The following is a 26245-nucleotide window of genomic DNA, read 5'->3' as shown; positions in this document are numbered from 1 at the left end:
CATTAGGACTTGTTCTGGTGTTTGGTAGAAACTTTCTGTCATAATATCCCTACGGGAAAGGATAGAACCTCTTGCATAAGATGCCAATTGACTTTTTATGAAAGAAGTGATCAAAACCAGATACTCAGTGCTTTATGTTGAAAAACAATGGGTGGCCCTGGATAAGGCTGATTGGAAGAATCGGGAAAAATGGACACCAGTGGTCCCAATAAGAACTCAACAAGATGGGGGCTAAGTTTTGAACTAATGAACAGAACTCAACACGTAGACAGGCAGATTTGGATTGAAATGGAAGATCTGGGCACATCATACGTTAATGCTGCAGATCTAGCACCCTGACAGAGTGACATGATTTAGAAATAATAGCATAATTTGTTGGAAAAGCAAACTAACATCTTGCACTAACCAACCCAATTGGTCTCTTTCATCACATAGTATTATTACAGCATTACAGAGTGAGAGGGAGATTTCCCCCTGGCATGTTCACATCAAGATAACAAAACAGATGAAAGATTGAGTCATTTTCTGTATGTTCACTAGGAGAAACAACTTTATCCCTGATTTTTGTAAAATCTTGACAATCATTGACAGATTTAATTTTATAAAACTAGTATTGATTCATTTTTAACAGATTACTAATATCCTTGGTAAATTCATTTACTTTACTTACTTGGTGTGTGTGTGTGTGTGTGTGTGTGTGTGCGTGCGTGTAATTTGGTAATAACAAAGTTCTGAAATTTGTGCTTCTTGCAATGAAAATTTTAAAGTATTTCTTTTCCTGAATCATTTTTTTTCTAATCTTTATTTTACAGATTACATTCCCATTGAGGCAAGCAAATGGATCTAGCCACAGCTCTGATGATATTGCTTTGCTCATGACGGTACCTCCCATCTGTCTCTTGCACCAAAGTGCACGTTCTTTGGTTTACATAGTGGATTCCATCATTCTACTAGAAAGCCTCCACTTTGCTTCTGATTCAGTTTCAGTTTCCAAATCAGGTGCTTTGCCCCTCACTGACTGTTGTGGATAATCTCTAGTTTTTCCCCAAGGTTCTAAATTTAGTTTGGCTTTTATTGGCCACCATTTTAATTCCCACTTTTTGCTTTGGTGCTGTTGATTGTATAATCCAACCATCTTTACTTTTCAATGTTTGCGGATTTCTTTTTTCCTGTTTGTCTTGAGCACTCTGATTTCTCCTAACCTTTGAGTCACCTGCCTCTGTTTTACCCTGTCATTGAATTATGGTTTAGTCAAGTGGAAAAACAAGCTCCGTCACTGCCTATAGCACTGCCTAGTTTCCTTCCAATTATCAATAAAATTCTTTCTTATTAGCTTTCTTCTGTTCCACTATGAGCTCAAGTAATTTACAACAATAAAACAAGACAAATATAATTAACATTCACGAGAATAAAGAGCGCCATTAAATCATGAAGTTATCAGGATAAGTATGCCTTTGAGATGGTCTGTGCCTCTCTGACCTTCTGTTCTGGAACTGATGTACCCAATCAGTCAATTTTACTGATATACAGCAAATTATGTTCTATATGGTTTTTCAAACCATTGCTGAAATTTGAACACCGAGGCTACCAACTTCTCTCTCTGTACTTTTTGCTGAAACTGGAAAAAAATAATATTTTGCTCTTCTCAAAAAGAGAAGATAATTTTCCTCTTTCTTACAACAATCTTTATATTTTTAGTTCTTTCTGTATCTATATCTTGCTGTTTTTTCTATCTTTCTTCTGTTTCATTTTTGAAGAATTTATATTTATTAATTGGTCAAAACTTTTAATACATTTACTACATTTACGCTCACCTAATTCAAAAATTCATATTTATTATCAACAGAGGGAAACTTTGTAACTTTAAAAAAAATTAGCTTTGAAAATGGAGATCTCTGATTTCTAACATAAGAATCTGCTTGATTAAAATAGCAATTGTAAGGACCTGACTGAATGTGTTTTTGAATAAGAACTTAAATGATACAAGATTGATTGTTTCTGGCCTGCCAAGAGCTTTATCATCTCTCAAGACAGTTGAAGGACTCTGTGTGCACAAGATTTCCTCCCTCATATCTCCAAAGTAAATAGAAAATCTCCATAGAAATACATAAATATACCAAATAAATATGTGAGGAAATGTTTTTTGTGCTGAAAATAAGATGTAAATAAATTTAATTTTGAAACTTCAGCTTGACCTGCAATGTAAATTAACAATTACTAAAGAAAACAACTACAGTATAATGCAGTATGGAGAACTTCAGTTCTAAACTCCCCCAGATTTCCACAGCTTACTCTAGATTTTAAGATTCATCTATCCTATGAATAGAAAATATTTTCTGAGCAAATTACTGTAACTTTCTCTGTTGTTTTACTTATCCATTGCTACTTAGCAGATCACTCTATAACTTTGCAGCTAAATACACCAATTTATTATGTTTGTTGGGTCCGCATGGTCACTGGACTTGGCAAGTGGTTCTAATTTTTGGTGTCTCAGGAAATTGAGGTCAGACAGTGGCTAGGGCTACGGATAGCAGAAGGCTCAACTGAATGGTTTTTTCACATGGCTGGCAGATGAAACTTCCTGACATCTGGAAGTTCAGCTGGGGCTGCTGGCAGGAACATCTAAACTTGGTCTATCAAATGGCTTGGGCTTCTTACAGTTTGGCAGCTGGGTTCTGAGAGGGAAGATCTGAAAAGCAAGTGTTCCAGGAGGCCCAGTGGAAGTCAGAATGCTTATGACCCAGACATGGTAATCACACTGAGTCTGTCTCATCACATTCTACTGGTCAAATCAACTCACAAGCCCAGCCCAGTTTCAAGGAGAGGGGAAATAGATTCCACTTCCCAATGTAGAAGTTGCAAATCAACTGTGGTCATGTATAATAAACCACAGTCTGCCACGAATTATTTGTATTCCTTGGGCATGGAATAGACACTTATCTCCTCTCACAATTCCTAGAAGCTTCATCTATAATATCAAGACCAGACTTGAGGACCAGCAGCTCATTATCTTAAGTCCAGATATGGATGCAATACCTTGGGTATGATTCTTCAAGTGCAGATTCTTGAGCCAGATTACTCTCCACTGTGAGTCATCCTTTCTATTTATAAGAAATGGTTGGCTTTTCACAGCTGTGTGTTGAAGGTTCAGGAGCATGTCTTCATTTTGAATCGTCTCTGACTTTTTTTCAGCCTAAGCTGACAGGCAGTGTTTCTACTGGTAAAACACTCTTAGAAAGGTTGTGAGTTTCCCAAGGATCTTATTGTGATTTACCATTGCCTTAAATCTCCGAGACAGTCCTTCTGTATCTTGGGAGAGAGGGTACTGTGAGATAATAGCCTTAAAAACTTTTAGAGGACCTTTGGTTTAGCCAAAGTCAGTTAATATTCTTAGAAGACTTTTACGTGACCGAGAAGGAATAGAGGGTACACAAGAGTTGCAGAAATTTTTTGGTTTATTTGCCATAGTCTAAGAGTACGTTAAATCTTTCTAAAACCTTAAAAAAACATTTTACAGCCACACTTGGATCAGGGATTTTTCCAAAACCACATTTTAATGATGACCCCTTGGATTTGATTTTTGTCCTGTAAAACTTGAATTTTTCATAAGATTTTGGTCTCCGGGTAGTCTTATTTATTACATGGCAGCTAACTTCAAAGAGGTGGCATAAGCAGGGGACATCCTAAGAACAAATATTTCGCCGGGTGCGGTGGCTCAAGCCTGTAATCCCAGCACTTTGGGAGGCCAAGACGGGCGGATCACGAGGTCAGGAGATCGAGACCATCCTGGCTAACACGGTGAAACCCCGTCTCTACTAAAAAATACAAGAAACTAGCCGGGCGAGGTGGCGGGCGCCTGTAGTCCCAGCTACTCGGGAGCCTGAGGCAGGAGAATGGCGTAAACCCGGGAGCTGGAGCTTGCAGTGAACTGAGATCCGGCCACTGCACCACTCCAGCCTGGGCGACAGAGCAAGACTCTTGTCTCAAAAAAAAAAAAAAAAAGAGAAAAAAAGAACAAATATTTCAAGAGGCTTGGATGGAAAATAAAAAACATTTGGTGACTTACTCTCAGATTTCATACAGCAAATCTGGCATGAAAACTTTTTGACCAGATTTAAAGTAAAAGAAAACAGAGTAACAATGAATTTATGACCATTTCAATTGATCTCTTTTATAGAAATAAAACTCTTTGTTATTATAGATTACAAAGCCTTTTAAATGTAAAGAAAAACTCTGATTAGATGACAGAAAATGATAAAGTGCATCCATAAATTTAAAATCTTTAAGAATTTAAGAATTTTGAGGAAAGAAAAAAATAACACTTCTTGCTTTGGAAATTTTGGATTGTTATGAATGCTTCAGACACTTGTTGAAGCAGTAACTCAAGGAGCAAATGCCGGTTTCACAGAGAAATAGCTAAAGGAACATGGCTGTTAAGCAATAAGATAAGGAGTAAGTACATTGGAAGTGATATTAGGCTGGCTAGTAAGTGGAATGTGAAAATGCAAGCGGTGATTGTTAATCCAAAACAATAATGACAATTATTTTAAAAATCATAAATTCTATCTGTCTATCTATCTATCTATCTATCTATCATCTATCTATCTATCTATCTATCTATCATCTATGTTGATCTGTCTCTATATATCCTAATATGTGTGAAGCCCTGAACAAATCAAATGAGTTTAAACATTTTCTCTTAAAATCAAGTAGGAACATTTTCCCTGATTGCATAAAATGTAAAAAAAAAAACAGAACAAAAAAAACAAAAAACAAAAAAAACATAGTATTAGCATAATAGTTCAATTTACAAAAGTAAATAGTATAATTTACAAATAAACTTCTATTTATTTTCTTATGGAAAAGACAAATTAATTTAAATAATCTCAATTTCCCCAGTTAAATTTTCGGTCAAGTTTTGTTGGTTGTAGTATTTTTCCCCACAAATGGTTTAAAGGTATAAAAATGTAAAAATAATGTGAGCAATTAAATTAAATACAATTATTTGGTATCTTCAAAAAGCAGTAAGCTCTTATGGACTTCAGGTATTGCTGAACATTATGTAATTTACTTATTCCACTTAAAATATCTAAGTGAAATATTTATGAACACTTACAATATTAGTAGTAATCTGTGTGGTTTTTGTATGGTGATATGCATCAGATTAAATAAAGTAAACTATTAGATTAAATTGTATATCTAAATGGATTCATAGAAGAAAATCTAAGTGACTTTAGATTTGGCAATACATTTTTAAAACAATACTAAAGGGATTGTCCAAGAAAAAAGAACAATAATATAACTATTAATATTAATAAATAATGTATTAATAATTATAATTTATCAATTTATTATATAATAACTGTGGAATGTAAATTGGTCTTCTGCTGAAGATGCTATTAAGATAATCATACCACAAATCAACAAGGAAAATATTTGCAAACTATGTATCTTATAAAGGACTTTTATCTAAAATCTAAAAAAAAATAGGACTCTTTAAGCCAGCAATTTAAAAACAAAACTAAAAACAATTGAGAATGGGCAAAAAATCTGAACAGATAGCCAGCTAAAGAAAATATACAGAGGGCAAATAAGCATATGGGAAAATGTTCAACACTATTGGTCATTAGGGTATTGCAAATCAAAACAACAATGAGATACTACTTATAACAAACTTTTTTTTTTCTTCAAATTTCATTTTAAGTTCCTGGATATATGTGCAGGATGTGCAAGTTTACTATATAAGTAAACATGTGCCTTGGTGATCTGCTGCACAGATCAACATATTACCTAGGTATTAAGCCCAGTATCCATTAGCTATTCTTACTGATGCTCTTCCCCCTCCTTCCCCCCTGACAGGGCCCAGTGTGTGTTTTTCTCCCACATGTGTCCATGTGTTCTCATTGTTCAGTTCCAACTTATAAATGAGAACATGTGGTGTTTGGCTTTCTGTTCCTGCATTAGTTTGCTGAGGATAATGGCATCCACCTCCATCCATGTCCCTGCAAATGACATGATTTTGTGTCTTTTTATGGCTGCATAGTATTCCATGGTGTACATGTACCATGTAGTCTTTATCCAGTCTATAATTGATGGACATTTGGGTTGATTTCATGTCTCTGCTATTGTGAATAGTGCTGCAATGAACATATGTGTGCATGTATCTGTAATAGGATGATTGGTATTCCTTTGGGTATATACCCAGTAATGACATTGCTGGGTCAAATGGTATTTCTGCTTCTAGATCTTGGAGGGATCACCACACTTTCTTCCACTGTAATTGAACTAATTTGCTCTCCATCAACAGTGTCAAAGCGTCCCTTTTTCTCCACAATCTTGCCAGCATCTGTTCTTGCTGGACTTCTTAATAATTGCTATTCTGACTGGCGTTAAGATTATCTCATTGTGGTTTAGATTTGCATTTCTCTAATGATCAGTGACATTGGGCTTTTTTCATGTGTCTGTTGGCCACATGAAGGTTTTCTTTTGAGAAGTTCATGTTCTTTGCCTACTTTTTAATGGAGTTGTTTGAGTTTTTGTGTGAATTTGTTTCAGTTCCTTGTATACTCTGGATATTAGACCTTTGTCAGATGGATAGATTGCAAAAATTTTCTCCCACTCTGTAGGTTGTCTCTTCATTCTGATGATAGTTTCTTTTGCTGTGCAGAGGCTCTTTAGTTTAATTAAATCCCATTGTCAATTTTTGCTTTTGTTGCAATTGCTTTTGGCATTTTCATCATGAAATTTTTGCCTATGGCTATGCCCTGAGTGGTATTGACTAGATTTTCTTCTAGGGTTTTTATAGTTTTGGGTTTTGCATTTAAGTCTTTAATCCATCTTGAGTTAATTTTGTATAAGGTATAAGGAAGGAGTCCAGTTTCAATTTTCTGCACATAGCTAGCCAGTTCTCCCACCACCATTTATTAAATAGGAAATCCTTTCCCCGTTGCTTTTTTTTTTTTTTGTCAGGTTCTACAAATATTTTTGAATGGATAAAATTTAAAACAACAACAACAACAACAATACCAAGTGCTGGAGAAAATGTAGAGCAACAGAAACTCTCATTTATTGCTGTTAGGAATGCAAAATAATAGAGCCACTTTAGAAATTTCCTAAAATAGTTTTATCATGTACACAGCACTTGAGCTTCTAAGTATTTACCCAGTTGATTTGAAAACTTATATCCACACAAAGTACTGCATATAAATATTTATGGCAGCCTTTTTCAAAATCATCAAAAACTGTCAATAACCAAGATATCCTTCAATAGATGACTAGATTAAAAAATAATAATAACTGGAATACAGTCATATAATGTAAATTTATTCGGTGACCGAAAAAATAATGAGTTATTAGGACAGAGAAAAACAGGGAAGAACCCCAAATGCTTCTTGCCTGAAAAAAGTCTGAAAATGCTGTATACTATGTGCTCCTAATTTTATGAAACTCTGAGAAGACAAAACTATCAAGAAGGTAAACAGAAAACAGTGGTTACCAGTGGTTCAGATAAAGTGGAAGAGAATATATAGATGAAGAATGAGAGTTTTCACACAGTGAAACTATTCTGTGTGTCACTAGGTACATGACATCATGCATTTGTTAAAACCCATAGAGTTTTAGAGCACAAAGGTGAACCTTAATATATGCATGTTTTAAAACATCATTCAGGAGGTCAGGGGATTCCAGGAAGGAATGCAGACTGTGATGAGTAAATCTACCTGGATCATGTATGTATATGTGACAACCTCACTGAACGTGACATGGAGAAAATTGATAACTTAGGTTAGTCTGGAATTGACTGGGCTCTGTAGGACTAAAGAGGAAAGAAATTGCATAAACCTTGTGCATTCTAGCTGACAACATTTTTTCCATGGAACTAAAGGTTAATAGTTCTGATATTGCTACACATATATGGATATTGCAATTGAACAATTAACCAAATGAATGGCGGATGGTTGCATTCAGGTTTGCAATTGAACAATTAACCAAATGAATGGCAGATGGTTGCATTCAGGTTTCTAACTGTTGGAGTGGGAATCCACAGATAAGGGGAACAATCTAGAGCGAACCATGTGACAATAGATCAAAGCAGGAACAGCTGTATGAACTCATGTTTAGCTTAAGACAAATAGATATAATAACATTCAGAAATACTTATAGACTTGTGCCTATACAAGGTTTCTGAACACACAGTCATATCATTGATTTGTCAGCTAAGAGAGCATACAATAAAAGATACCTGATTATCAAGGAGCATACCTAGATCCTAGATCTTGCTTTCTAATACTGTTTTCCAATTAAAAGAACCAAGGCTCCTGAGAGAAACGACTGCTTCTAGGACTGGGACAGGAAATATACAAGATGAGTCTGAAGCATCTTGTAATTTATAAGGAGGTGCTAAAAATTCCAATATAATCGGGGCACGTAAGAACGATACAGGAGCAAATTGAAAGAGCTCCCCATGGCCAAAGTTGGAACAATTTGAGCAACAAAATAAATAACCAAAGTAGTACTGGATTATAATCCAAAGCATAAAATACATATCTTAGTATTCTATACCTATGCAAATAAATGAGTAAATAAATATATGAATGGGGGAAAAGTGGTAAACTCACATGCATAAAAATTCTTCATAATTTGTATAGATACTCCACCCTTAAGGAAGGACAGCAGAACTACCCACTTCATAACTGGAAGCTGCATGTATTAACTTTCTTCCAAAGAATACAGCATGAAATAAGTAAAAAAAATAACTTCACACTGGAGAAATCTGATAAACACTAGCTTAGTTAGGTTTTTAAGGCCAACACCAACAGAGATAAGTCAGTTTGATAGAATTTTATGTTTGATTTGATGTGATAAACATGGTGGTCTTTTTCTCTGTCGTCATCCTCTCAATAACTCGTAACCACAATTTTATCATAAGAAAAACATCAAAAACATTCCAAAGTGGAGCATCTTACACAATATACCTGACCTGTATTCCTCAAAACTGTTGAGGTCATAAAAATAATAGAAGTCTGAGAAACTGCCACAGCAAAAAGGAGCCTAAGGAGACAGAATGAGCAAATATAATGTGGTGCCCATTTTAAGATTCCAATGTAAGATGTTAAGGAGAAACTGGGTATGAGGTATTTGGGAACTCTCTGTACCATCCTGTCAGCTCATATATATGTATAAAAATGTCCTAAAAGGTAAAGTCTATTAATTTTTTTTTAAAAAAAGAACATATGTACCTATGGAAAGATTGCCTTACTAGAGATAATGTGGATTTGCTAAAGTACAAGTGAATGATAGTTCACTTTTAATTACTCCCACAGTTTTTCAGCATCTTAATGGGAATAAAATTCATATACCTAGGTTCACTACACTAGGTATAATCATTTTAAAGAAACATGAATGTATATTTAAGATAATGGATGTATTTAATTTATTGAAATATTTTGTTCATAAAAATAAGTATTGTCTTAAAAAAAGTCTTGTTTTGTCAGACTGTGACTATATACATAACATATAATATATACATAATATACATACATAATTATATATAATACATAATATATATATATAATACACATATAATAACAAATCTAGAAGACAAATTTTAAAAGAAATATATTAAAGGCCAACAAATTTGGGCCAGTTTTTATAGATTGTGAATAATGCAAAATTTTACATGGGTTCTATGCAAAAAAGTGAAATAATTTTTTTCTTGCCTTTAAAAAGACAAATATATCCCGCTCTTTAAATGAAAATGCAAAAAAAAAAAAAAAAAACATATGTGATGATTAGATGGATAAGATTCCTAATATTGCCCAAGTGCCCTTACTTGAAAGCCTGCTACTTTATGTACCTCTTTTTTCATTTTTTAAATTATTAACAAGTATTTTTCACTTTTGAAAAGACAGATTTTCTAATAATTATTACTTCTTGTGCTCACCTTAAATATTGTCACTTTAAATCAAAATTGAAACCATTTATTCTCTTTAGATACTAAAGATTATTATCTTGTATTTTCTAAGACAACTTTTTGATATGGGCTTTCTTAAATTCAAATTTAAGAACTCGTTTCTGAATAATAAAACTGTTAGTCTTCTTTATACCCAGAATGCCTTTGAGATTTCCTAGAAAAGTAATTGATGCCAAGTTCTTTTCCCTCATATTATAACAGAAGGGATACAAAAAGTCTATGTATTATCGATAGTCTCTATATTGTATTTTTAATTAGCTTAAAATATACAGACAGTTGTTCTGGTTTTAAACCCTTCACTATGGAAAGTATTGACAAACCAAAAGGAGAAATTAAAACAGGTTCTCTCGCTTGAACCCTGGAGGCAGAGTTGCAGTGAGCCGAGATATCGCCAGTGCATTCCAGCCTAGGAGAAAGAGTGAGACTCTGGCTCTAAATAAATAAATAAATAAATAAATAAATAAATAAATAAATAAATAAAATAAAAACCAAAAACAGGTTCTCTAGGTTAAAAAGATACCAGTGGCATGTTAAAAAATATTTCAGGGGTTGTGTCCCTTTCAAGACAGATAAAAACACAATCATGCTGATGTATATAGAATGTCAGTAACTGCCATCAAATTGATGTATAAGAGTATTTTGTAATCTCTTGTCAATTCATGACCAGCACAACAAACACTTTCTCAGATGAATTAGACGTTTCTGGAGATTTGTCAATACTTCACTGTTCACAATATTTTCTTACTGTCAGGATTGTTATTGATTGAATCATTATGAACTGAGTATTATCTCAGTAAAGCACTCAATTCTCCTTTGTTCTGAAATTGCAGTATCTTGCATTAAATTAACTAGAATGCCATAATCTGATTATTGGCAGGTGGTTTCTTCACTTCCCTTACACTTGTTTACAGGCTTGGATAAGTATTCTGGGAAAAGGTCAAAAGAATAACTCAGTACATAACACTCACAGTTATTTTTTACAATTAATATTTCAGGGCATAGACCCATGGACAGGCTTCTCAAGTTCAAACTGACATTGTCACTATAAAGAGATCCTTTTCATCTTGTGAAACTGAATTAAGATTTCCAAAGCTCTCTTAGCCTAGTAGCTGACAACTTCATGCATGAACATTCTTAACTACACCAAATAATCACAACAATAATTAATTTCTTAGGATCTAATAAAGTGAATTTATTATGACCAAAGTTTTGTTGTCTAATGGACATAGAGAAATATCCTTTTCTTTTCTACTTTAGATAATGTAACAGATTATATTTGTTACATTATAATGTAACGGATTATATTTGTATAAACAATTATAACAGATTATATTTATATGAACTTTAATAAAACATTATCTAGTTTCTTATTCAAGTTGGCCCTACACAATCCAGAAAATATAGCTTATAAAAATTCTTAAGTATAAGGTAATAAATCAATAGGAATGGTTAAAGGTAATGGATCTACCATAGTAGAAATATAGACACACAGATTGATAGATTTGCCTTGCCTGCAAAATTACTCAGAACTATTGTTAAATACGGAATAAAGTACACTGACAAGGTTCCTTACTATTCATGACCATGTGGTTATTTACAAAGTTTATTAAGAACTCATATTTTAGTTAAGACTGTACTTCATTTGTGTATTTGAGGCCTAAGTGGTCTCTCACAAATTAGCATAGTATGTATTCTATAGCTAATGGAAATCTATCCTTATATGCTGTAATAAATGTTTCTTCCTCACAGGTCAAGTATATTCAAACATGTGCTGATTTTAAAAATAAATAACTGGTTAAATAAAAGGATATCCTTGGATTGATATATCCTGCTGGCCACCCCAGTAGGAATGAGTCATATCATTATTTTTCTAGCCTCGAACTGGACAGGATGAGCTCATATGGGCAGTAAAACCTATTTCTGGCTACAGGTGTGACTGAATTGCGACTCTGTAATAGGTGCTTTGGAGTACAGTACCTAAAGGAACATTAAATCTTAAGCCTTAGGATAATCAAGTATTGTACTCGCAGTTTTGTTAACCATGACATGGTATTTTTACATATTAATTAATTAATGTATCTTGTGGCATTCATGGTAAAAGAGAAACACAAAGCATAAAATTTCCGACATTAAACAGAAAATTACTTAATATAATTAAATGCTGAAATCATGCTTTAGAGGAACCTAAATACAAGGAGAAAATGAAATAGCAAATTGACACTGTCTTCCTGCCATAACTGGTAAACATGTACATTACATCCACCTGTCAAAAGTAAAAGCAAATAACAAATAAAATTTTGAAAATTCATTTTATGCCTTGAGATAAACAGTTGTAAAAACAGCAACTGAACAAAAACAACAGCAGGTTTTTCTCATACCTGGAAAAATAAAAGAGTGGTACCCAGTATTTCAACTATCAAATGGTAAGTGTTGCTAATATTTTTGGTATGGTGTATTATCTCCCTAAAACTTCTTTCCTCTATGACTTCACCAGGCTCTTCTCTATTCATGTGAAATCTTTCCTCTCCTACAAAGAAGTTGGCAGCTTCTCTCTAATGCTCCCAGTGTATCTTGTGCATACCTTTATTAACGTGATCAGCATTTTGACGTAAATTCCAGCTTCTCAGTTTCCCTCATTTGATTATTAACTTCTTGAAAATTATACCTTATTAATATATGTGTCCAGTGAGTGACATCATATATGGCTCTCAATAAATGTTTGTTGAATTATCCACTAGTAAATTTTTAAAAAATAATCTATTTTATTTCTCTATTGTTTAGAATATCTTGTTTATTCATATAGAACATATGATAGCCACTGACACCGTATATGAGGTCTTTCTGCTCACAGTGTTATTACATATACTTTTCTCAAATTGTTTTAGCTAACCAAAATAAATTCATAAGATGGACTCTGTGATAGATGATCAATTATTGCCTTTTATCCACTTGAAAACATAACAATGATAAAATGTTCTTTTTTAAGAAAGAATGCAAATTTCTATATAAGACTTTACATTTTCAGATAAGGAGAACACTGGAATTTTATTTGACTTAATTTGTTTAAGCTTGGATACATTTAATTATGCATCTGTGGTTTAATTATCACTAGGAAGTTAAAGAACTTGGAGTAGTATTGTCTTGCAACAACAGCATATTGCATATTGAGAAATAAATGCTAAAATACCCAAGAAAATCTTCACTGGGAGGATTCCAGGATGTGCACTTAAAAATGGCATAGACTGGGTTAAACAACAACAAAAAGCAAACAAATAAAACTTCAGTTGACTGCGGAGAAGTTGTTCTCTTCCAAAACCAGTGCTTTAGAGCAGTACTTCTGAAATTGTAGCAAACAAATTTCCAGTACACTCTGAAACAGTGAATTATTTATACAATTTCTAAAATAAATATGAGTAAAACTTCAATTAATGCATATGTCCAGGTTTCCTGTAAAGTAAATGACATTTGGTTGCTTAATTAAATCTTTTACCCATTTACCTATTAAGTGGAATACAAAGACTGCACTGTATGAGTATATTAAGAGGAAGTGGAAGTGAATGTAAGCTTGCTTTTCACTCCTCTGATCAAATATTATGCTTACTAAATAATCTATGAACTCTTCAATATCTGCTTTGTGTATGTCATTTCCTCCACCTGAACTGTCTGTCTCCTTCTCCCATTCTATTCTCCCTAATATCTTTTGCTGCTCCAATGCCAATTAAAATCCTACTTTATCCCTCAAGTTTTGGCTCAAACATTTGCAATTCAAGCATAGTGTCAAACAAGCCTATGATGTATATTCTGTTGCAAGATTATTATGCCCTGTGAGGATTTTTCTTCTCCTGTTCCTGTTCCTGGGGTATCTTGATCTCACTTGTTTCTCACTGTCAGGCTCTGGTATTTTTCTTTCAGCCATCCCGTGCTGTCCCATATTCTTGATTTACACACACACACACACACACACACACCTTTATATTGATATATTATTACACATTTCCTTACTTCATTTTCTCCACCTATTATGTACCAGAGCTTCAGTCTATTAATGTATTGCCACTGTTTTAAATTTTATTTTATTATTTTATTAATTTGAGACAGGTCTCACTCTGTTGCTTAGCCTGCAGTGCAGTGGCGTGATCATAGCTCAATATAGCCTTCATCTCCTAGGCATGAGTGATCCTCCCGCCTCAGACTCTCAAGCATATGGGAATACAGATGTGTGCCACTACACCTGGCTAATTTTTGACTTTTTTTTTTTTTTTTTTTTTTTAAGCGATAGGGTCTCACAGTGTCGCTTAAGCTTATCTTCAAGTCCTGGCCTCAAGCAATCTTCCTGCCTCAGTCTCCCAAAGTGTTGGGATCACAGGCGTGAACCATAGTGCCTGATCTCAGTAGCCACTCTTACTTGCTCCTGCTACATGCTAGTAATTACAAAATCATTACATTCTTGTATTTTTGGTACCCAGAATGGAGGAAGTGTTTTATTCACGACGCATCTCAAACATCCTTCATAGTGCTTGCCATACAACAAATCAAAAATCCTAGCGAAATAAATACATATGTGTGTCTCTAAATCACAGGTTTTCATATAAGCCATTTGTGAACAATAAAAGTTTAGTATGACTCATTATATTATATATATTTGATTATAAATAAATAATGATGCAAAGCACCAAGTTACTGGTATTTTTCTCGCATTTAGTTTTAGTCACCCAATGTACAAATTATCTTCTGGAAAAATACTGTAGTATTAGAAGTCTAAGAATGCTTTAATAACCTTTATTATCAGTGAATTTCGCATTAATTCAATGATCTGCTTTATAATACCTAGGCTGACTATAATCTTACACACCTGGAAAATACTTTTTCCCCATTGTGGGTTCAGAGAGCATCTGTCCAGCTTGTATTTTACAAGTTCATACCCATGGAGGTTTATCTAGACTCTATGGATATTACTCTTCAAAATATCAGTGAAAAAATAAATCTTTAATGAAACACTGGGTTCTGTATTTTTTTTTCTTTTTTCTTTTTATTTTATTATACTTTAAGTTCTAGGGTACATGTGCATAACGTGCAGGTTTGTTACATATGTATACTTGTGCCATGTTGGTGTGCTGCACCCATCAACTCGTCAGCACCCATCAATTCATCATTTATATCAGGTATAACTACCCAATGCAATCCCTCCCCCCTCCCCCCTCCCCATGATAGGCCCCAGTGTGTGATGTTCCCCTTCCCAAGTCCAAGTGATCTCATTGTTCAGTTCCCACCTATGAGTGAGAACATGCGGTGTTTGGTTTTCTCTTCTTGTGATAGTTTGCTAAGAATGATGGTTTCCAGCTGCATCCATGTCCCTACAAAGGACGCAAACTCATCCTTTTTTATGGCTGCATAGTATTCCATGGTGTATATGTGCCACATTTTCTTAATCCAGTCTGTCACAGATGGACATTTGGGTTGATTCCAAGTCTTTGCTATTGTGAATAGTGCCGCAATATTCTTAAATTTAAGTTTAGAGGAAAAGTGCTGAAGGAATTGTAACTGTAATCATGACTGCTAAAATAGGTTAAGATGAACTATAAACTCTACAGATTGAATATGTTTAAAGAAAATAAGCCTAATACTCTGCAAAAAAGTTCATCACAGAACAGAAATAATGAGGCAAATTGTTATTTGGTTATCTGCTGTCCCATCTATAGCTGTCATATTTTACACCGGTGTGTCTTAACTCTTTGCCAGACTTCTGAGTCCATAGTTTTTCAAGGTTTATCATTATATTTACATAAATTATTATATTCCCACATCACTGTGAGTATAGAAAGCTTCATTTTAATTCAAAATATATGAACAGGCAACATATATTTTCAAATCTCTTTTAGCTCTCATGTTGACAGTTGCAAATTTATGGGATTCATAGTACTTCTATGTGGGTAAAATACCTTCTCTTTAAAGATTTCTCTGAAAAATTAGGACTAGTTTATATGAAAATAAAAAACTGGCAGAGCTTGTGATTGGCCACCCGATCTGAACTTTCTGTGCCCTTTTAGTATCTTTCTCTCAGAAGTGCAGTCATCAGCTCCTTCTGTCATATATATATATATATATATTTACATTTTATATTCTGATAAGTTAGAATAGAGAATGTGAACATTGTGCAGGGGCCAACAATGAGGAGCTGATAAAAATTTATCTGAAGAGAAGTGACCTTCTCACTCCAGGTTTTATTCTGGAAATTGATTGAGAAAAGAAAAGAAGAATCCTATAGTGAAACACTACCCAGTAGGAAATTACTTCTGGAAAAAAAATCAGCATATTTATCACAATGTAAACACATCTTATTATAAAATGGAAAATTCTGAATGAATAGGGAGAAAATAAATTAGTCCAAATACCAACTGGCTTAAAAGCAAAGACCTTGAGTGAATATGACTGATTATATATACAATTAAAATTCATATTTGTGAGCTAAATTTCATTTATGATATTATAGATTGGATTCATATCGCTTTGAAATTTTAGACTTTAAAAGATTATTTTGCCAACATTTAATATACATATTTATTAAATATGTAGTACTTAAGACATGATTTATCAAGTATGTATCTTCTTAAAATTGCTTCTTTTTATTCTTATTCTATGTTTATGGCCATTTTGCAATTAATTTATTCTAAGCTAATTATTACATAAACAATATCTTACCATTTGGATTATTTTATTAGAATTTATTCTGAAAATAAGATTACTAGTGGAAGTTATATGAACATTTTTCATGGCTTGCTGTCCTTTAAAGTTGTTAATGTAATTTTTGTGTTGTTTTTGTTTACCAATTGGAGTCAGACAATTCAACAAATAATTCTTAAAAACAAAAACAGAAAGTTGTGTAAGTGAACAATTTCTGAGTTCCCTCCCCTCCCTATATTAGTTTAAATATTTTAAGCAAGCCTGGAGTCACAGAAGTTTCCACCACAAAGACAGCATGTGCAGATCACAGGCATCTTTGACAGAGAATGTTTTCGGAAAACCCAAAATAAGACTCCAATAAATATAATAAAGTCCTGCAGCTATCAATTACCTTTGTGCAAAAGTTTCTAAGTCTCCTTACAATATAGTGCATCCTCAGAATAAAATCCTTAGGTATAACTTCTATGAAATATATTCAAGACCTATAAGTAAAACTACAAAAGTCTGAGAAAAGACATTTTAAAAAACTAAGAAAATAAAGAGATGTTTCATGTTCATGAGTAGTAAGACTCAATATTGTCAAGACACCAGTTCTTGCTCACTTGGTCTATAGATTCTCAATATGGATCTATACATTTCATGCAATCCAACTCCAGTAAGTTATTTTATAAATATCAACTGACTCTAAAGTTATTGTAAAGAGGCAAACGACCCAGAATAGCATACATGAAATGTTAACAATCTAATTTTGTTGAAGATTTTAACATGTATGTATATGAAAGATGGTGGTTTTTAGTTTTCTTTTAAAGTCTTTTTCTGATTTTAGTATTAGCACAATATAGTCTATAGACTGATATAGGAAACACTTCTTCTGAAATCACTGGTAGAATTCACTAGTAAACCCATCGGGGCCACATACTGTTTTAGGAACTTATTAACTAATGATTCCATTATATATATATGCCTGTTCACATTGTTTCGTCTTGTATATGTTTTGACATGTTGTGCCTTTAATAAAATTAGTCAATTTTGTCTAGTTTATCATATTTTGGGCATAGAGTTGTTCATATTATTCCTTTATTTCCTTTTATTGTTCTTGGGATCTGTAGTGATATCCCTCTTTCATTTCTGATATTAGTAATTTGTTTATCCTTTTTATTTTTCTTAGTTAGCTGGCCAGATGCTTATTGATTTTATTATTTAAGAAAAAAACAAGGTTTTGATTTTGTTGATTTCTCTGTTTAGTTCCTGTGTTTTATTTCATCGATTTCTGCTCTAATTCTTATTATTTTTTTTTTTTCAGTTTTCTTTGGATTTAATTTGCTTGTCTTTTCCTATTTTTCTGAAGTGAGAGGTGTATTACTCATTTTATATCCTTATTTATTTATAATATATGCATTGAAAGTTGTAAATCTACCTTTAAAAATTACTTTAGCTGCATTCCATAAATTTTAGTAAGTTGTATTTTCTATTTTCATTTAATTCAAAATATTTCTAATTTTCTCTTGACAGTTATTTTTTGATACATGTGTTATTTAAAAGCATGTTGTTCACACACTGGGGCCTGTAGGGGTTGGATAGGGGGAGAGAGAACATCAGGAATAATAGCTAATGCAGGCTGGGTGATGGATTGATGGGTACAGCCATCCACCATGGCACACATTTACCTATGTAACAAATCTGCATGTCCTGTACACGTATCCTGAAACTTAAAATAAAATTTAAAAAATTAATAAATAAAATAAGTGTGCTTTTAATCTCAAAGTGTTTTGAGATTTCCTAGCTCTTTCTGTTATTGGTTTCTAGGTTGATTCTCATGTTTAATTCTGTCATTAATTTCCTTGTTTCCCAGGTCGATTCACACAGAAAATCTGTTTCTGAAATTTAATATGGTAATTCAGGATGTTAACTGAGCTATGGAGAGCTGAAACACTGGAAGTAACCTGCTCTGGTTACAACATTTGTACTGTCATACCATAAATCCCAGAGCTGTCAAAGAAAAGTTACAGTGGATAGAATTAAACAGAGAACGAGTTTATTGAAGTCTATTGCAACAGGGGTGAAGACTATTATTATACAAAAGGGGAGAGGAACTGAATACCACTGAAACAAAGGGGGAGAGTTACTGTTTTTTGTCTTGTTTTGTTTTTGGAGACAGAGTTTCTGCTCTTGTTGCCCAGGCTGGAGTGCAATGGCCCAGTCTCCGCTCCTGGGTTCTACAACCTCCACCTCCCAGGTTCAAGTTATTGTCCTGCTTCAGCCCCCCGAGTAGCTGGGATTACAGGTATGCACCACCATGCCCGTCTAATTTTGTATTTTTAGTCCAGACGGGGTTTCTCCATGTTGATCAGTCTGGTCTGGAATTTCCGACCTCAGGTGATCCACCGGCCTTCGCCTCCCCAAGTGCTGGGTGGGACCACAGTCCTGAGCCACCGTGCTGGCTAGTGGAGAGTTTTGGAGCATAGAGATGAGCTAATGGGAAAAGTATTGGATGAACTTAGTCGGGGGAGGTAGGTCATCTGCATTTGTTAATTCGAGCTTATTAAAATCAGGTTCCTACCCTCCCACAGAGACTGGAAGATAAGGGCACTTTTCTTGATGATTACATTTCAAAAGGATGCTCCCAGGTCCTCGAGAAATTTATTTCTGGTTATGAAACTGTCAAGAGGTTGTGAGAAGATTCACAACTTAAAGAGGCAGAGAAGAATATACAATTACAAGTTTTTTAAAGTAAATGTCAGAAAAGGGACATCAGAGACCTATAGTCAGGGAGAAACGTTTCAAATATTTCATCAAGTTGAGAGGAACGTTAAGACTGTCTTGTCAGGGTAAATTCCAGATAAATAAAAACTGTCTTCATGAATTGTATGTCTTAGATAGCAAACACATATATAAGCACTACTGATATTTTATCAGCCTATACAGAAATGACTTAAAAAATTAAACTACCAACATTTTAACTTAGTGGTTGGCAAAAAAAGAAAAATCTGACTATTTCCTTGGCTAAACTTACCTACAGCTTTGTCTCACACTTCACTGGTAGTTTGGTTTGATATAATTCTAGGTTCAAACTCATATTTTTTTAAAAGTATGAAGAATTTGTTATATTTGTTTACAACATATATAATAGCTGTTAAGAACTCTGATCTGATTTTTTTTAAGGAGCAGTTTCTTCTTTATTTGTTTTTATTTGCTTTATGTTTAATGTCTAAAATTCATAGTGATGTGGCTGACTTATTTATATATTCTGCTCAGCATTCACAGAACCCTTTCAGTATGAAAAATCCCATTTCTTTAAAATTTTTATGGTTTTCTATTCTCAGTTTTAAAGTTTCTCTTTTTGTGGATAGTGTGAGGCAGGAGAATAGGGTCTAGAGGCAGGGACCATAAGGCTGATTCATGCTGACTTCCTAGAACTAAATCAAATGAAAACACTGCATCTATGACAGGAAATATCTACACAGGGCGTAAACCAAGTAAATGAGTTTGTAACTTTACTTCATCCTTTTCGTTTACATATGGCATACACCAAGTATCCAATGGAAACCTCTAGAGGGTATTTAAACTGCAAAAAAATTCCATTATGTGGCTCTTGAGCCCCTATTCTCGGCCCACTCCCATCCTGTGGAGTGTACTTTCATTTTCAGTACATCTTTGCTTTTGTTGTTTCCTTCTTTCCTTGCTTTGTTTGTGCATTTTGTCCAATTCTTTGTTCAAGACCCAAGAATCTGGACCCCTCCACTGGTAACAAGTGACCTACTTCTTTTATATGTTTTTGTTTTTCTCACATTTTCTTTCTGCCTTTTAAAGCAATGTGTTGAAAGTTTGTATGAATTTATCATATAAATTAATTAGTCAACAATATACTGTTTTATGACTGCAATGTACATATAAATCACATCAGCTCTACAGATTGTGTTTTTTAAATATTCCCTAGTTTGTTAAATTATTCTTTTATCTCCTGCAATAATGTTTCCTGTTATTTTATTCTGGTCTCTTTTACATGGTCTTTCTTCTCATCTTTCTCTGTTGACTTCATTGTTCATTTATATTTTATAATTAAGAACTGGTTTGGATAATTCATGCTTCTAAAGTTATTTTTCTGAGGAACCCCTCCCAGATGTAAGGAAGCTCTCTGGGCATGTACATGTGGGATAGGAGCTTGACACAAAGAATGCAAGTTGTTATAGGTTGAATTGTGCCCTCTTCCTAACTCATATGTTGAAATCCTGATGCCTAGTATCTCAGAATGTGGCTGAATTTGGAAACAGGATCTTTGCAGATGTAATTAAGTTACAATGAATTCATTAGAGTGGGCCCTAATTCAATATGACTGAAGTCCTTAAAGAAGAGGAAATTTGAACACAGACATATGCAAAAGCAAGGCCATATGAAGACACAGGAAGACAGGGATCTGCAAACCTCGGAGGAAGTCTTCAGTAGAAATCCACTCTGCTGACACCTTGATCTCAGACTTTTTGCCTCCAGAATCATGAGAAAATAAATTCCTGATAGCTCTAAAAATAACAATTAATTCTACAAATTTGAAAGTATGCAAGTAACATTTACCAACATAAATATGCAGTACGATTAAAAACCAATTACAAAAAGGAAAGGCTACCTTACTGGAGATAAGAATCTTTTAAAAAATAAATCTCGAGTCAAAAGAAATATAGAAATCAAAATTATAGAAGTTCTAGAAAGAGATGCTTATAGAAACTGTGTTCACATTTTTAGGAAATAGTTGAAAGAAAATAAAAGAAATAAACATTCCATTTAAAAGGTAAGAAAACAGACAAAGACACTAAAAAGTCAAAATGAGAAAAGAGTAAGAAAATCATGTGGAAAAGTCAATAAATTAGAACAGAATTTTTTTTTTTTTAAATCCCAGTTATTTAAATATAATGACAAAGTTGACAATCCAGTAACTAGAAAACAGAAGGAATGAAAAATGGAGAAAGAATATTCAAAATAAGAAGTGGTAAGAAGAAAATAATCAAACCTCAAACAGAGAGGTTTTTAATGTTTGTAAGAAACCACTTTTCCAACTGTGTACCAAAGAAATTTGAAGCCTAGAGGAAATGGATAATTTTCCAGGAAAAATATAAGTTACCAAAACTGATCCCAGCACAGAATTATAAACAGCCCGGCTTTTACAGAGGCTGCCATTAAAGAGCTGCCCCCAAATAAGCACTTGGCTTAGGTGAGGATTCAAAGACCAGATAATCCCAGGGTTACCCAAACTGCGTTAGTGAATAGGAAAAAACAAATCAAAACAAAAAACAAAAAAAAAAAAAAAAAGAGAGAGAAAGCCTTCTGAATTCATTTTATGTAATAACCTACCCCAGTCATTTCCATGTTCTCAGATATGTTTCTGCCCTTCTGTGATCTAGTCTGTAGGGCCGGATTGGGACCCCACAAGCTACAGTTCCCAGACACCCACACCAAATAAATGATCTCCAGTTGGGTTTGGCAAGTGAATTGCTCTCATGAGATGTTAGACAGGATGAGGAGGGAAGAATTGATTCTTACGCCTTCTCTTTGGCATGGCATTTCTGGCTGCACGAATAGGAGCAGCAACCATAGTGTTCAGAGTGTTGAGAGTGACACTTGCAGCCACGAAGAGGAACATAGGCCTGGGAATGCAGACTCCTTAACCTCCTGCTCTGGTAGTGTGGTTCCCAGCAAAGATAGCTCTGGTCTAGACATGGCACTGACAGCCCATTAGGAGGATTTGACTTGCAGCAAAAGCCACTTTATCCGTGTGCCACAGAGATGTTAGGCTTGCAGCATCACTGTTTACTGGTTTGCAGCAATTTAATTTTTAGTAATGTTATCTTCACTTCTGCTCCTCTAATCTTTTCAAATTGCATAACTAATTTATCCATAAATTGCTTCTGTTTGGAATACCTACTGTGGTGTCTGATTTCCAGATGGAACATAACAGATGCACAGGCATAATATTAATATTTAAATTCAATAATGATTTCACATAAAGAATAACTGCAGATCAACCTCATCTGTACAAATACTGTTGAAGATATTTGAAATAAAGTAATATTAACACTAAAGGTAATAGCACATTAAAATTAATGAATAATGACTAAGATTTATTGCAGTAATCCAGAGATAAAAAATTAGAAGCTCAATTAATATAATTCATGCTATTGAATAGATACAATGAGAAAAACTTATACAATTTCTGGGAAAAATTTTACACAAAATTAAATATCTTTTCATGGGTAAATACTTAACTCACATAAAATTAAATAAAAATGCTCAATAGAAGAAAAATTGATTGGATGTTTCTTATATCTAAGTAACTCATATATTAAATAATAGGAAAATATTGAACCAGCATCTATAAAATTTCAGAGAAAAGGTAAATGAGGCTCATTATTGCTACAGTTTTAAACATTGTGTTGAAATTATTAAAAAACAAAATCAGACCAGAGGAAAATGATTAGAAACATATGAGTTAGAAAGCATAAAGGTAAAAATATCTCTATTTGCAGATTCTGTGATAAAATATCTACAAAACTACAGAAAATCAAAGAAAAGGAGATGGTGAAAGTGGGGGTGATATCTCTCTCTCTCTGTCTCCCTCTCTCTCTCGAGAGATGAAATAAAGATTAAATAATTGAGTGAGTAACAGGATATGCATATAAATTAATATTCTAAGAGTAAAGTACCTTGTGATGGTTAATTTTATGTGTCAGCTTGATGGCCAGGCCACAGTGTCCAGATATTTGGTCAAACAGTATTCTAGATGTTTCTGTGGAGGTATTTTTAGATGAGATTAACATTTCAATCAGTAGACTTTGAGTAAAACAAGTTACCCTATAAAATATGCATGGGCTTCATCCAATCAGTCACAGGTTTTAAAAGAAAACAAATGACCTCTCCCGAGAAAGAAGAAAATGTCAGGAGTCTACCTCTCATCTTGAAATGCAGTACCAGCTCTTCCTTGCGCCTCCAGCCTGCTCATCTACTTTGCAGATTTTGAACTTATCAGCCTCTCCCATCATGTGACCTATTCTTAAAATGGATCTCTCCCAACACCCCTGTCACACCTACGCCCTGACACGCACATCATTTCTGTCTTTCTGGAGAACTCCCACTAACAGTGTAATTTATAGAAGGACCCATTATAACTAAAAGGTAGTATCTGTAGGTAATAGTCCTATGAATAAATGTATCAAGAAAGTTACAAAACCTGACTGAGGAAAACTATAAAACATCTCAAAAGGAAAGAAGGAAAACCCATATAGTAGGATAAGATGATACATCATGGAGATGTTCATTTACCCCAAGTCAATATAAATTTAATATAATCTCAATATGTCATTTCATCTTTTGTTCAGGAATCTCCCCAAAAAATGATTCTCAAAATGGCCATTTCTAAGTCAACATTAAAAACTATAGTTCTCAATATATAATGGAGTTATGTTAAATAAATCTGACATGTAACTCTAAAAAAGGAAAACATATATATAATAGAAAAAATGGGTGAATTTCTGCATAATTTAGGAGTCTATAAACCTATCTCACTGTGACTTAAAATTCAAAAGCAGTACAGATAAATATTGATAAATTTGACAATATAAAATAAAATATATATATATATTGGGTAGATATTGACCCTCTTGGCCATTAGACCAATGACAGCACAATCAAGCTAAGGAGATGCTGGCTATGAAAACAAAGGGAAAGAAGTATTACCTAACAAGGGGAACACTTATGCTCCATCACCTCTTCTTTTTCCCTATTAATCTGCAACTAATAACTTATAAAACTGAATGTTTCATCCATTGAGGCCTTACGACTCTCTGACATTTTCATTTTAGAGTAGGTCAACTTGGAGTCAATGACTGATAAGGCAGGATGGGCCCAACAGGACTTGCTGGGCAAATGGAGATGATATTTCCAAGAACACAGCAAGTCTGGCCTTGTTAAAACTGCTGATTCTTAAACAAGTGGTACTTTTCACTGTAAGGAATCATTATCCCTGCCTTCAACACCCAACACAAAGTTATTGGCTGCTAGCACCATGGATTTATAGAGGTCTCTCTGAATTCATGAGAATGGTTCATTCATGGTTAAGGTGACAGCAATGGATGGTAGACTGCATTCATGAATGCTGTCATGTCATGGTTAAGGTGACAGAACCATGAAGGTTCATTCATGGATAAGGTGCCATTGGCCCATCCAGGGCCAGTGACAACTCAGGGAGTTTGACTTGAGTAAGAAAGTCAAAACAAAGGGCTGAATTGCCATAGACAGTGCTCCCAAGGGCCAGCATTTTTATATTTTTAGCTACTTTTAGACCGTTGCTAATGTCCCAACCATCTAGTCTGCCACTTACTTGAAAGACTGCAGATGACCAGGTTAAAGATAGCCCTCTTTGGGGTGTGAACTGTGGCAACAAATTATAATGGTAATCAGTCTGAGCTACCCATGTAGACGATCAGATAAGAGACTTAGTGGAATTAGGATGCTGATCAAGACTGTACTGTCTAGCATCACCATGGCCACCTGGACTTTCATTGAATCAGGCACAGCCTTGGTGCGATGAAATCTACCATCACAGATTGTCCACATAATAAAGGATTATGCATTTGTTATGAAGATGCTACTACTGTATACTAGGCATGTAATTCCTGTCTAAAGTTGGCCCATTTGTCTTGCAGTGAAGAAAGCCATATTGCATGGGACATTGACCCTAATGTGCTCCCAGAAAATTGACTATATTTGAACTTTGACCCCTGGTTGAAGCTACCAATGGAAGCTCACAGCCGTTTACACATTTTTAGGATATGATGTTGTAATAGGCTGTTCTTTCACTGCTGTAAAGAAATACCAGAGACTGGGTAACTTATAAAGAAAAGAAGTTTAATTGGCTCATGGCTCTGGAGGCTGTACAGAAAGCATGGCTCCGGAGGCCTCAGGAAACTTACAACCATGGCAGAAGATGAAGGGAAAACAGGCACCTCTTACATGGCTGGAGCAGGAGGAAGCAAGAGAAGGGGTGGTGGAGGGTGGAGGGGATGCTACACACTTTCAAACAAGATCTCATGAGAACTCATGAGAACAGCAAGGGGGATTTCTGCCGCCATGATTCAGTCACCTCCCACCAAGCCCCTCCTTCAACATTGGGGACTACGGTTTGACATGAGATTTGGGCTGGGGACACAGACCTAAATTATGTCAGATGTTATTTCAATCTGATGAGCATCCTCTGGTCACACTATGGTGGCCCATCAAACTAATTTTTACCATGTTTCAGTGTTTTGGACCATTTTCAGTCTGACATTGTTATGGCTTTTGTTGAGTAGGCCACTTATAATGGACCAATAGTCAATGTACTTGACAGGCAATCCAGATTCCTTATAAGCTCCAGACATCTAGCATTATTGAAAAGCAAAATTAACTCCTCAAAATTAAGATCAAAAGGATATCTCGCTCTACTTCTGCCCTCTCTCTCTTTGCTCCATGAGCCTTAGGCAGTTTGATCATTGAATGTAGCCATGCCCAAACAGGATCCTCTTTTTGTTGATTACTCCCCAGTTAATGATCAAATGAAAGAAGTGGAGG

Source organism: Piliocolobus tephrosceles, chromosome 5 (assembly GCF_002776525.5).
Source record: "Piliocolobus tephrosceles isolate RC106 chromosome 5, ASM277652v3, whole genome shotgun sequence".
Classification (NCBI taxonomy): Eukaryota; Metazoa; Chordata; class Mammalia; order Primates; family Cercopithecidae; genus Piliocolobus; species Piliocolobus tephrosceles.
The sequence above is the reverse complement of the archived record's forward strand: the minus strand, read 5'-3'. Positions refer to the sequence as shown.